Genomic DNA, 15,645 nt, shown 5'->3' on the forward strand with positions numbered 1-15,645 from the left:
CCATGAAAGTTTTTCTGAATATATTTATGCAGTTTTAACAAAGTAGATCCTAACATGAGTGAGACTGAACGCAAACGACACATATTAAAAGGATTGGACCCCCATGCGTTAGAATTTGTCGTTACTCGTGAGCCAGATAGTGTGGAGAAAGTCGATAGATTGCTTAAATTATATGAATCTGCTAAAGTTCAAGCAGGCTTACGTGCCCTCTCTGATGCTTCCTTGGAGCTTCCCAATGTAGAAATTAGCCAACCGAAGTTCGAATTAAACCGACAGAGAGTATCGATAAATCAAGGAGGACAAAGATTTTATACAAATAGAGGTCGTGGTACAAGAGACCCTCGTCCTAATCCGATTCGAAGATTTCAGAATATAAATATTAATAATATACAATGCTACGCATGTGGTAAATATGGTCACTTTGCTCGCGAATGTCGTACTCGACAAAATCAAAATCAGTATTGGAATCAATCCAATAGATCCCACTGCGGAAATCAATAATCAAACAGAGGTCAGCCGATTAAAACAGGACGATCTTTTGGAAGACGTCCAAACAGAGGGAGACCAATCAACAATGATAGAACTCAAAATGTAGATACTTCGAATAACACTCAAAAATAAGCATGTATTGAAGTTTCCTTTTATTTGTTACCTTTTCTTTTTCTATCATTTAAATTGTATAATGCACAAGTAATTAGACGAGATAACTAAAGAGATAAAAGTACACTGACTAGAGATTGACACAATAATTTATATATCCTTATATTGTAGGATAACCAACTATGAGCTACTATATGATTCATCCTCGATTAGCAGAATTGCGAACATTTCCGAATCCCATAAGATCATTAGTCGAGCATTGGTTGAAGGATATCTTACGGCTATGTTTTGAAAATATCCCTGAAAGGTATGTTAAACTCATAATACCCCTTGAATTTTCAACAAGGATCTGCTCTTTCGTGGAGTTGCTCAGTAGCTACAGTGTCATTGGTAGACAAAGTGGCTATTCGTACCACAGAAATGGAACTAGTCATTGAAGGAATTAAGACCGAGATATATCAAGAACATAGAAACATAGTAGTTTGTAAAAGCTGGTCAAAATTTTAATTGGCAATTAAAGGTTACGATAACTCAATTAGAAACCCAAATTTAGTTGACTCAGAGAGCATTAAACCGTGAGTTAGAAGAAGGTATTCCAGAAAAACAATTATTGTTAACCTTACAAGTCGCTGGCTTACATAGATCGTTAATACGAATCATCAAAGGTAATGAAGACCAAGCAATATTAGCTCATTGTATGTCGCAAAGAATACCCCCTACTATGATCACCCCTGATCAGTTAAAAGCAAATTTGACAAAATTGCAAGCTAAATTAAGACGCTACTCGTACATATTACCTGTACCATTAACGGATCTGATGAAATACTATACATTACCTATTGCATCTTGCCACTATGAGAATAATGATTTAAGTGTAATAATTAACGTGCCTATTACTCGAAATCCAGGCAATGTCGAAGTATATGAATTGATAACAGTACCTTATAAGTTCGGGAACGCTACTTGTTTAATCTCACATCAAACATCAATCGTTGTGAAACGAGCTAATGATATTTCAGTATTGGCCACAGATCGATTATCTGCTTGTGATTCTAAGAGTAGTGAGTTATGTTATATTCCGAGCTATCCCGCGGATAATTTGCGTTCACCAGGTTGTACAAGAGCACTATTTCATTCTGCCTCAGTAGCAGAGATTAGTAAATATTGTGTTTTTCGATGTGAGGAGACAAACGGCTTATTGATCACAGAAGTAAGACCTGGACTATTTGCTTTAACAACCCCCCCTGCTGAAATTTATATAGAATGCCCCAAATTTAAACGAACAATGCAACTCGATTCTACTATGCCCGGAGTTTATCAGTTATCATTGCCTTGTGAATGTAAAGCAATTATTACTGAGACTCATGTAATATCTCTACCTTTTTCCTGTCCAGACATTAATGATAAGGATTTAGAAATGAAAATCATAATTCCCGCTTCATGGACTCAAGTTTCAACCTTAAAATTGAAAGGATCAACTTTTGAAAATTCTGAATTCACACATCTCAATCAGTGTCTTTCTTTGCAAACACTAATGGCTAAAGTGTCACATATAATTCCGTCATCTTGGTTAAAGCATAAACCGGAGAAAGTTCCAACCCTAATAACAAATTACGAAGTATCAGACGAAACAGAAGGGATAACGATTTATAATGAAACGCATAATGAAATTTTAGGATGTATCATAACGTTAGTCCTGGGATTGATCATTAATATTATATTAGGTTGTCTTTTAATTGTATCTGCCTTCTATTATAGAAAGTTGAGAAAACTCCCTCGACCCCCTAAAACTCTCCCTCAACCTCAAAATGTAGCCGACGGATATGAAGTACCTGGTACTCTTCATGCGAGACCTGAATATTGCGAGATATTGCAATACTACTACTACTACTACTACTACTACTACTACTACTACTACTAATAATAATAATAATAATAATAATAATAATAATCTGTAAGTATACGTAGGTGTGAGTATAAGATCTGAAAGATCTGAAATTAATAATTATTAGATCATCACATCAATTACAGTAATAATTAGGCATAGATAATAATTATTCATTGCTAAGTAACAAGCAATATACTTATAAATACCTTTTTATTTTTTAAGGATATAAATAACATGGCTGAAAAGAAAAACATGGCTGATTCATTAAATCTCCGCAAACAAGCGGATAGGAGAAAACGTTTTGCAATTGGCCTCATGTTTTTCTAAATTCTAATCTTCTGGTAAAATACGGCTTTTATTTTTCTCACCCCCTGATTTTGTAAGATGCATATTTTGTCAGGTTACAATCGGTAACTTTCGCCCCAGTGATTTATTACTGCCAGTTATATTGCACGCCAATCCAAATTGCCCCTTAATACTACGCCACAACACTCAGAATATTCCCATAGAGGATAACCCTGGTTCGACCACTGCGCCATTCCAAATAGGTCCCAAACCTATTCCTCCTAAAGTCCATTTAGATCCGTTTGTTATTGAATTGTATAACACACAAACTTATCTATGTGATCCTCGTTTACTTCGAAAATATGCAATCGCAAGATCACGACTGGAGACGTGGTAGAGTGGCTCAGTGGTAGAGTGTTCACCTCTGGTGCTTGGGGTCCCGGGTTCGATCCCAGCCTCCGCTAAGTGAACTTTGTGGTGGACAAACATCGTGCTCGTGGGTTTTCTCGGGGTTCTCCTGTTTCCTCCCACTTCCTTCATTTCACTCATCTCTCATCATCACCGTCTCCTCTAGCCTAAGCGTGGGACGTAAAACTTAAAGATTTCATTTCATTTTTTGTAGTGTAGAGTTGAATGACCGGAAGGAATTATCATGTTCCGAAGTTCTCACTATCAGCAGAGCAAGGACACACATGAATGAACAGACAAAATGCATTTCTATACAGCTACGCATGCAATTATTAGATTATAATACCAACGTTCTCATACTGAGCCAAAAAAAAGAGAAAATAAGAATCAAAAGATAAAATAAATAACTTATCCGTCCTTACTATCTATCCAATCTATTACTTGTGTTGTGGTGTTACAGAAGTTACTATTAATTATTAAATTATTAAGTTAATGTTCATTATTAAAATTCACTAATGGTGATTAATGATTATTAATACTAATTAATTTTCCGGATTTGTTACTTAGAAGCTTATTATTTATTTATTGTATATAAAAAATAATATTATTTTTTTAATATATACAATTATTAAAATTAATATATATATATATATATATATATATATATATATATATATATATATATATATATATATATATATTAATATTATTTTTCAATTGTCTTTTTCATGTTTCGTTCTTGACTATTGTATGTGAGTCGTCTAGTTCACACATAACGACACGCACTGGGAGGAGATAATTCACAACCAAATAAATTGGTTATACCTCAGACACTTAGAACAGCTATTGGAAGGAAAATTGGATTACTGTTTTTAACAAGGATAAGTTCACCCATCAAAAATCATAGTATTCCTGGAGCGCTTACAGGATCACGACAATCAAGTACTAATGTATTATCCTATATGATGTTTAGTAGAACTAAGGAAAAGAAACTAAAGAATGGGTATCTACTTACCTAGTTAACGAAACTTTCCTTTTCATTGCACTCCCTTTGTTATTTGTCTGTTTCTACAACGGTGATAATTAGAAAATTTGCAGTAAAATTGCACTAAATAAATTGTAATGTACCTTGTTTCATTGTAACGCTGCCCAAACTTTAGGCTGCACACCACATAACGTGGTGTACCTCCTGATCACCCAGGGCCGAATATTTGAAGAACAATATTATACTTCGATACGAATTTCTTCAAATTTCCGGCTAACGCCCGTCCGGATTTCCACTAATAATTTGCAACGACCAATAGAATGAGAAAATCCCCATTTTCAGACCATATTAGGTGGATTGGATTCACTTCCTACCATTCGTCAAACTTAAGATGTTCCATCTTAACACTTTTTCTCTGGTATATCGATCACACAAGAAAAGGATTGACCGAATATAAGTTGTAGGATTTCTTAACACCCTCCCTTGGTTTAAGATTTACGATCAAAAATGGAAACACTGTTCTGTTTTCTTCGCTGTATTCACACAAGTTTCCTGTAATATCATTTTAATGCGTAAACAGGAAGCCCATATCAGCGCACTGTGGTCTGTCCACGACGTGACTCATAATACTTATTAACTAATCCTTCCTCTGGTGTAAACCGTCTATGCATGAAATGCACAACTAACGTTGCATTTCTTTAAAATCAAAATTCTATGTACCTGTTCAGTCGTCGTGATCTTTGTGGAATAGCCCACTGGAAACGTTGATTCAAAATTTGTATTAAGGATACGATCTAATTCTTGAATACAAGTAATCGTCGGTTCGACCCCCCCTTCATTACAGATCGACAATCTGAAATCCTCTTTCTTCGCTCCATTGGCTACACAAAGTAGATAATAAAAGAAAGGAAAGACGATTACTCATTATTTGAAGGGTTCCAAAAACGGAACAGGGTTCCAACAATCTTTAAATACATGTCATGTAGACTCAAGGCGGTGACTAAGGGTCAACTCAATATTAAATCTCTATTCGTCTTGTTTATTTTGTTAAATTTAAAAGTGTAGTATTAAAAACCTGCAAAATCCAGTGTCAATAGTCCACCTTGATTCTTCATGATCGTACATACTAGGATAAAAACTAATAAATCAATGGTAGTCAATAATAGTAAGTCAGCCCCTCTTTGATAACTCAAACCTGTATGTAATCAAATCTCTACATTTCTATGTAACTACAGAAATTGACTTCTAAACCCCATAAATTGTTTTTATTACTAACTACTCACACTCACTTGGGGTTACTAATTGTAAATATTTGCTCATCTTTGTAAACAACGAAACAAGGCTGATTTGCTACGTAATCTACCATTCATGAAAAAAATTGCTCTTCAAATTGCTAATGCAATTCAATTAGATGCCGCAAATGCATCAATCTCTTAACCAATTGTTGATGTTTCATTTATTCAATCACTTCATAAGCACAATATTGATATTAAAATCTAATGGAATAATGTAATGTAATGGAATAATGCAAACTAATTGTGCTTCTGTGTATACAACATTCCTTACTAATTTTAGCAATACTAATAATTCCTTATTTGTGTATTCTTCAATTCTAATGGGACCCAATTTCGTTGAATATGAGATAGTACACATCTCACTAGATTATAAGCATTTAACATACGTAACCGTATATCAATACCTACTCTTAATAAAGTTTCAGATTCTACCAATAGTGACTCAACTGTACTAACCGAACTGAGTTCGAATCTGAGATAGTGTTCTGAACATTAAAAAATTATTAGAATGATAAACCGAACGGTTCTCTGTTATTGTCAAGTAGTCAAATTTACTAAATGTCGTTATTTTTGCTCTATGCCCTTTCCTGCACATAACAAAATTCCACTAAAATGTGGGTGTTTGTCGTTATATACGAATCTGTTGTATTTTTGGAGGAGATAAGAACTGTTAGCTATTCTGAACTTCCAGAGCATTAATAGATTGTTATAATGTTAATCTTTTGCAAATGTAGCATGATTCAAAATATTATTGACTTTTCAGCTTTAATGTAGTATTTCATTCACGTAACTTCTTGCAAATGTGGCATGTTCACAATATTATTGACTTTTTAACTTTAATGTGGTGATTCATTTACATAACTTCTTGTAAATGTAGCATGTTCAAATTATTAACTTTTCATCGTTAATGTAATATTTCATTCACGTAATTACTTGCAATTGTAGCATGTTCAAAAAGTTGTTGACCATTAACTTTAATATCGTACTTCTGTAATTCAGTACGCTATATGTTATACCAACTAAGATGCTTATTAACTTGATGTTACTCATAATCACTTGTTCTTCCATTTAGCTGTGTTATTCGAGGAACAGAGACATCATTCTTGTGGAAAACGTTCTCTGTATTATTGTACAGAAAAGGTGAAATGCGACTATGCTGGCAACAGGCTCATAACTATGTGCATGACATGCAATATTCTTCCCCTTTGCAAAATGTTTATTCTATATACTTTCGATTTATTCAATGCGAGGGCCACTCGAAAAGTAAGTTACCCATGTTTCGGCCTCAACGCGCGCTGCTTGGTAATTTTCGAGGTCGAAAATTACGAAGCAGTGGGAATGTGACGCTGGGTCCAAAAATGTGGTTACATTGCTCTTTATTAAAGGAATTGAAAGGCTATTTTAGATTAATGTGCATTTTACAAGACAGTTTCTCTTTTGGCTTGCCACAAGCTAGCTACAGAGAAAGGAAATACGCAAAACCGCGAAGGTGAATGTGGTTGCTTTTACTGCGCAAATTTTGTAGGACGTTTACTTGTTGAAGGTTATACTTACCAACAGGATACACCATCACGATTTTGACAACGTGATCCCGTATTAAGTGCGGAAATTTGGTTAAATAGTTAAGGATCTATGGACAGGTCATAGATAGATGTGAATAAGTCTAGAAATCATGTCATTGAATTCTTCCGGCGGTGATTGTCACGCCGTCCACGTGTGTACAAGTGTATCGTGCCATGTATCCTGGGTGCGGTCCTTGTTAAAAGCCAATCAGAATGCAAAATAGCAATAAGTTTCCATATTTGTGGATCTAACGCAAAAGGATGAACTGATTGATATGAGGTTTGGGTATGTCCCTCGTAAAATAATAAAAAGGGACCTCAAGGTCTCAATTATTCATTCTTTCGGACATTCAGAGACGCAGAGATTCGGAGATTCGGAGCTTTGAGATCCAGAAATTCGAGACGTCAGTTATCGTCAAGTTTCTAAGAGTTAGAAGACTACTACTGCGAGGTATGTACGAGCACTTGTTGCATCATTAATTTGAAGTTTAGAGATGTCATGCAGTACTATAAAATGATTTGTCTACCTATCGTAAAACTTCCAAGGTTAAGAACTGAAGTCGCATATTCGTATTTCATCTTCCATCTCCAATAACTTGAATATATGAATATCTTACCTGTTAAAAGATCTAAATTTAAGGTATTAAACTATCAAATGAACTATCAGATATCAAATTACCCTTGTTGAATCATTCAATTAAATGTTGTTGTATATTACCATTTTGAGTATGTAATAAACTTAACTAATTAAAAATTATGTTGTCATTCCCGTAGATTAATCCACTTTTCCCATGAACATCATGGTGTAATTTGATTATACTTCTTTTGTGACAGTTGCTATGGTATTAGCGTGAGCAATTCTCTACATTATGTGGAATTTAACGAGCTAAGTTAACAAAAAGAGACATGTACATCGTCAGAATATCACCTAATAACCATCAAGGTAATTGAACATCTCGGGTGAAAATAATGATAACCCTCAAAATTGTGAAAAATGACTGAAACTGCCTATGCTGCTTGGCGCAAGTGGATCTGTTATCCCTGGAAGAATTACCGAGTTCGGTCAACAGATGACAGAGATATCGCAAATTCCTTACAGGATTCTCAATAGTGTCTACTACGTGCCCAAACCTTCAAAGCAGTGTATCTGGAAATCATGTCAGTGTGAGATATCATCATTTTCCCCAAGGTCTTCAATTTCGAGTTTAACTTTAAATTAATGTGCTGTAAGTCAACGTCAATTTAGTAAACCCAATAAACACCGACGAATTAATATTTCCTAAGACCCACGTGAAAATAGAACAAACCCTCTTACGACGCATAGATAGCAGTCATACGTCTATTATCTTAATTAATGCGACAGTCAAGTCCAAAGTACATGTAATATCACAGTATATCCTAGTTAATTTATCCCTATTTTACGGATTAGAAAACCTTGACATTGTATTTCATTTTCACAGCTCTGAGAACACTCACATCTACATTTAAAAACTGAGATATTTTAATATTGAATTAATTCCAGAAATTATTTCACCTTTGAGTAAGTTATCTGGTTGCTTTATCTAATGCAGGCAACTTCTAAGATGTGATAAATGATGGTTCATACATGGGTGTTTTTGTGCTCATGCCTCTTAGTGAACCGAAAATAGTTTTCGTTCCAAAGAAAAATGTCGCTTTTCCCCAAGGCTAGGAAGTAACACTTGTCTTTCTCACCTTATGTAAAGTAACGGTTACTTATTTACCTAAACATATTAAATCTTTCTTTTCTTCAAAAGTTAATGTTACAGTATCTCTTCAATTCGCTCCACTAAGCAATCACACTAATCATTTGCAATTTCTTCACATTTCATAGCATTTCATCTCATTTAATATTATGTTGTAGTGACCAGATACCAGACCAGATGTAATCCATACACAAGGCTGAGATTTTTATAAAATATAAGATTAAGTAAAAAGTTCCCCTTTATTCTGCTGGGGTATATTGGGAACAAAAATATTCCTATTAGCTTCTATCATTACGTTTACTAAGAACATTTTCATATGACATTTTGCAGAAAGCACTGCATTTTCGGAAATGGTGTAAATGGCCTTGGAGAAAGAAGATAATTTTTCTTCAATGTTTTTGGAATTATGCTCTCACTATTGCTGCCTTGAAGTTGATTGTAAGGGTTCCAAATCTTGGAACGGATTATTTTCTTTTTGCAAACCAAGAAACGTTTGGTGCTTCGTTAAATATCCGGTTCCAATAGTAGTTTAGACGGGAATCCAGGAAGCCTGGAGGCATAAAACTCAGTTTCCCTACATAAAAATCATAAAGGCAGTAAGATATATTTAGATAATGTTTCCAGTGACTATTCCTTGGACGTAGTAGGAATTTCCCTAGGCAATTTGTAGGGAAGGCGAATTCAATTTGCTGAAACGAAAATAAATTTCATGACTTCCAATATGCATTTACTTATTATATATAATGGATTGTGAAAGACACTCTCTGATTCCATTCTCATTTAAATGCCTTAGTGACAGAGACTGAATGTATAAACAATTAAAATTCTCAAGGTAATTATCAAAATATTCACCATCTTCCTGTGCTATATCTCTGCCGGTATCAATGAAACTAATCCTACTTTAAGCTGTCGTACTGAGCAAACAGAATTTTATTCAGTATTGGGAGAAATATTTATTTATGATGAAACTAGTACAGCACAACTAAACAAGCTTTTGTGTTGACAATTAATAAAACAAATCAAATCAAAGATGAAGAAATCCATGATACTCAAGTCATAGGGCAAACGGAAAGCATACTGAAGCTCAGCCATGGCATAGTAAAGTGCTGTATTGATTTGCTGCCAAGGTGCGAAATTATTCAGTAGTTCTTCCTAAGGAAAGGCAATTGAGTCCTGCGTAATTTCGACTCACAGGGGCTCAAACCTTGTTTACAGACTGGAAGGCGAAACCCTCTTCTGTCATAAAGTAGAATATGAAGGCACTGATACTTCTCGAAAATAAGAGGAGATGACAATTTCTATTTAATGAGGCAACTCTGTCGCAAGACTGATAGCTCGAATCTTTGTATACGAAATATTTAGGAACACAACACTACCTACGTTTTTCTTAAGTAATGTTTTTACGTTTCTTGCAGCAATCGGTACCCATTTCCCGGAGCCAATGTCCAACAACAAGTGAACACAATGTTCAACACGTTAGGACGGCAACCAATTGGTGTGAGAAGATGGTTTGCAGAGTGGTAAGTTGTTGATTTTTATCATATTACTGTATTTATTTATTAAATTTACTGTATTTATTTATTAAACACAGCAGGCTTTATGACTAATTCCTTTATAAATACTTTTATCAATAGTTATATTTTAAAACAAGAACATACATTTATATTTTCCTTATCGCGTGTTTTAATATATTCTGATATACTGTCTCCGACATTCCAGAAACATCCATACCGAGACTTCCTTTCAAATTCATTGCAGAAAACACTCATCCTCCGTATAGAACACTTTGTTAATGTCTCTTTACAGTAAAATGCACTGTTATTTCCTACGCGAGTTTTACCTGACGTGGATATGCGAATAAACCTTCGATGTAAGATCGAAGCAGTTAATTTGACCTTATTGTAATGTGTGTACAAAATCCGTATGCTCTCGCCACTGTTTTAAAGTGTGCATATTGAAGTTATGTATTCTTCTGAATATGACCTGTATTGTGGATACATGCTATTTTATCTATAAGTAAGTAATTTCAAGAAAGTTGAATGTATCGTTTCAATCATATAAAAGTGCTTCCGAGTTTTCGGTGACCAATCAGAGTCGCATATTCTAATTGCGATCTTATGAAACAGACCCGGTAGAGCTTCATTAATGTCACATTGTTTTGATATTCTTTGATTATTCTCATAATAAAGCAACAATTTCCATATGAATTAGTAATAATTGTTTCAGTAAGATACGCAAATGTAAACGGCATTATAATCTTTATATCTATGGAAACCCATGTCCGTGATTAGATATGGTGTATTCTTGTCAACACTTTTTTCAAATACAGTCCTTCCAAAAGGACAAACTTTTAATATTGTTTGTATATAGTTTGTTTCTATTTGTGCGAAATAAATCATATAAAACTAAGCACTTTAGATATGTAGTACCTCCTCTGTCTCACTACCATTATTACTGTTGTACACCCAGCCACAAAAGTAATTCCCCCATAAGCACTGTAATTCCATTACTTGGAATCCAGGTAATCTGCAGTTGTTAGAACACCTAGACAGATGCAACCCAACCTACATGTAACTTTTCTCGGCACTGACAGCAGTTGGTAGCCCTGATCCAGGTGTTTATGGAAGTAAAATTGTAAAGTAGGTGACTAAGGAAACAGTTCTCCTTTCTAAGATCAGTCTGTCTGGTTCAGAGCATGTGGTCCAATGAACATCATATGTTAATCTCAATATTGCTGTGTATGTAATGTATTTTTTTAATTACATACTGTATAATCAAAGAAATAAAAACACTGATCACATATGAATCAGAAAATGCTTGAAAGTAGCTGAAAATATCAAATCTAGAACAACTGCTGGAAATAACTTTGTAACTGATTGCCTCCATTGAGAGACCTTCTCCAATTCTCCTCATTTCAATATCTTCTTCTTTCTTGAGGAGAGCTGATTTTGCTTATCACACTGAGTATGCATTGAAATTGAAACAAGAAAACTTAAAAACGCTTCAGCCCGGCCGGGACTCGAACCCGGGCCCACCAAATAGAAGTTCAATACACTTACCACTCACACAATGCGCCATTTAAAATTCCACCCAAACTAACACCTATTTAAAATCGTTTCATGGAAAAATATAAACAGAATACTCAAATATAACAAAAATATATAAACAAAATATAAATAAGAAAATATAAGCAACTTGTATGAGTGTCTTAATGACTTACTTGAGATTTCATTGTTTAACTCAAGAACAAGTTATATACACGTTGCTGAATGAAGAAAGTATCACGAAATGTTCTTCAGTTGAGCCTACGTCATCGGCAGAGCCGTACCTTAGGGGGGCAACTGCCCCCCAGGGAAGCTCCACGTCGTTCGAAGGGGCCCGTTTTCAGACAAAATTTTCTTGCTTCATATACGATAGGAACATGAAATAAGAAATGAAGCATCAAATCGGGTCGCTAAATTACATAAACAAAACAGCACATAAAAAGTAAATAGAACAAAAATGAGTCGTGGACCCATTTGAGTAATATTTATTCGTATGGCTTTGCGATTTATCAATATTGTCCCCTTAATATGTTTGCCATATATGTAATGGTTCCAGGGAGTAACTAACGGAACCGCAGACCTTGCCGTGCGGGAGGGCCCATAAAGATTAAGAGAAAGTTGGAGAGAGGAGGCCCAATATTTAGAAGTCAAAGTTTTCTAGGGGCCCAAATAACCTTATTAATGCTGCCCCCGGAAAAGAGCTGAGTTGATTTCGAGTTTAACGTCCCGTTCAGCAGCGAGACTATACAATACGTTGACCTACTGATTAACGTGAAATCCTAACCACATGAGCTTCCGTCGGGAATTGACCCCGGGTCTCCCACGCCAAAGGCCCCGCAAAAAACTAATCTAAGATACGGCGCTGGTCATCAGTTGCAGTGATGGTCCCAACTTACATTACATTTCGTATTTAATATAACTTCTAATTCCCAAAGAAGAAAAGACGGCAGAAATTATTTTCACATTCTTTAAATTGTATCAGCACGTGTAGAAATAGACAGTTCTACGTTTATGTTCCATAACTACTACTTTATTTTCTTATATTCATATGAGGAGTTTGTGGCAAATTGAGACCACATGATCATCAGGCGCAATCCACTAGCGATTCGAATTCCTCTGAAGAGCAAAGTCGGAATTTTAATTGCCCTCAGTATTTCTGTGTTCGTGTTCCTGTAGTGTTTGGAATACGTCGAAAAGAGATGAGGTACCAGTCGCGAACAATACTCCGGTTGGGGCGATTTGTTTAATAGAAATTGTTAAAGCAGGAAACTCCCATTGCAGGTACTTGGGTTCAAATCCCGTCGTGGTAATTATTATTAATTGTGAATGGGAAGATAGTGTTCACGTAATTGGTATTGTAATTATGTTATGTCTTTATTATTATTATTATTATTATTATTATTATTATTATTATTATTATTATTACCAAAGAAGGAAAGAAAAAGTAACATAGTCGAAGGTATTAGAAGGAACAGAAAGATATAAAGTATGTCAAATGTTTCTTAGGTTTATACATGAACGGAATTATAGTATTACGTTTACGGAATTACAGATAGAATTATCATTTTATGACAACAAGGAATGGAATGTAAAGATTAGTTAGCTAATGACAGTAATGCATTTTGTTTCGCCCTTATTCTAAGTAGAAAGAAGAGGTGACATCTGAAATAGGATCATTCTCGTGACTAGCGATCCCTATTGTAAGTTTGATCACTATTAGCAATTTGTGCAGAGCTACGAACAATTTTTTGGAATTCAGTTTTGCCCATACTACAGCAGTAAGGACGTGTTTAGCCCTTATGTGTTCACCAATTCTTGTCCAAACACGTTACAAGCCAGAGAGTTACGAATGTTGATACAGATGACGTAATTTTGTGTTATTGGTGTTTCACCTGTAAATGAAGTTGTCTCAACTCTTAGACCCAGGGAAATTGAATATTTTTCATGTTAGTATAACTCAGAAATATCAGTTTTGTAGAATGCAAAAATTTACTGAATTGCCACACCCGGAATTGATCTTGCGTCCCCAAGATTATAAAATTAACGCTGAAGCCACTACTCTAAGACAACACTGTTCTGGGAGAATGAAAAATGGAGCTGTAGTGAATTCAGTAATTACACAGTTTTTGATTTCAGGCACGATAAAATAGTAAATTATTATGCATAAAGAATAGTCCAGAGAAGTCAACTTTCAATTGACAACTCATATATAGGGAAGTGCTGCCATATGCTCTCGCCTCCGGCCCTGATTTTTCACGGCACGTCATTAGACAGACAGCATCTTCTGACGCGACAAAGCGCCAATGAACCACAAAATTACTCCCCCAAAATATGTTAAATCGGCTATATGTGTGATTTGATTACAAAAGGTGAGTCTAAAAAACACTTAAAAACGTACCAGAAAATTACCCCGGAGGAGGTTCAAACCACCAACCTTATAATTACTGGGCGGGTGTTTCTCCGACTTCGCCACGGAGACGATGAAGGAGACATCGCTTGTAAAGGAATAAATAGTTGAGATCGTTTTAATTTGGTCAATCAGAGTGCTGTTTAAACCGTATATATGAGACGATACCTGTTTGGGATAATATAAAATGCGTACGCCATGTAATTTTATAACAAAATGACGCGTGTCTATTTACTTTATTTCATAGTTCTCCTATACTCACTTTGCAATGATCGATGACAGTTGGCATCTAAATTCATACAATTATCGCACTCAAGATTTTTCACTTCATGATGTTGAGTAGGTGGTTATTCTTGACCCCCGGAGCTCACTTTAGGAACAATTCGTCAGGAAAAAATAATATATAATAATAACCGCATGCACATGACTGGCGATAATTCGTGTTGGTCCCTTCGCGATTCTCCGCGATGACTCGAACGAGCGCGGACGTAAACGAAGTCCTCGCTGCGACGCGGTTGTAACTTCAACACCCCGACGCGAGATATCTGTTTCGACTCGACAAAACCCTGCCGACAGTGGGACACCGTCTTGTTTCTATATTGACGATCGACGTTTACCTGCAAGTAAACCACTAGGTGTTGGCGACGTTTACGGTATGGGGTTGGTCCATTTTCATGAGCCTCGCTGCTGAAAGGGACGTTAAACTCAAAATCAACTCAACAAAAAAGACAGTGCCTCGCAACATATAACAATATATGCTTATCATGCGCTTTATAATAATTGGTAAAAGCTTGTTTATTATATGGAGCGCTTAGAGCATAGGACAATAAACCAATAAAGTTGTCAGAAAAATATACATAAAATTTGTAATGTAAGCTTCTGTATGTTTATCTACGTACCTTGATTTGGGAGTATCAAATTTCATCCGCTTTTAAACTGAGAAGTATCGATAATTCAACAGGTAAATAATTAGACCATGATAATTTAATTGAAATTCAACTTAAGTTTGCCCATGACAAACACATTATCATTTTGTATCGTAAAGGTCAGATCTATCATTATTGTAACAAAGCGTTGCTTGAGGGATTGACCGTAGAAATTCAAACTCCGATTAGTTAGAATTTGACAATAAACTCTTTAGTCGGTAGAAAAGAGGATGTGGATCATATGTCAGAGTTGATGACGATGTGTTTTGGTGGGTCAGTGGTTCATTGTGGGTGGTAGTTCGGAGTGGGTCATTGTGGGTAGTGGGTCAGAGAGGGGAAAGTTGGGTGGTGGATCATGGGTCAGAGTGGGTGGCGGTGGGTCAAGTTTTCATTGACCCACGCTATCTCTGATAAAATCTGTAAAACCAAACCAAACAAAGAGCAATACTACTACACAAAAAGCTCAACATCTTAGCTATTCATGACAAACTACTGCATGATCGGAATAACTCCAGTATATC

This window comes from Thermobia domestica, chromosome 3 (genome assembly GCF_964235325.1).
Source record: "Thermobia domestica chromosome 3, izTheDome1.hap1.1, whole genome shotgun sequence".
NCBI lineage: Eukaryota > Metazoa > Arthropoda > Insecta > Zygentoma > Lepismatidae > Thermobia > Thermobia domestica.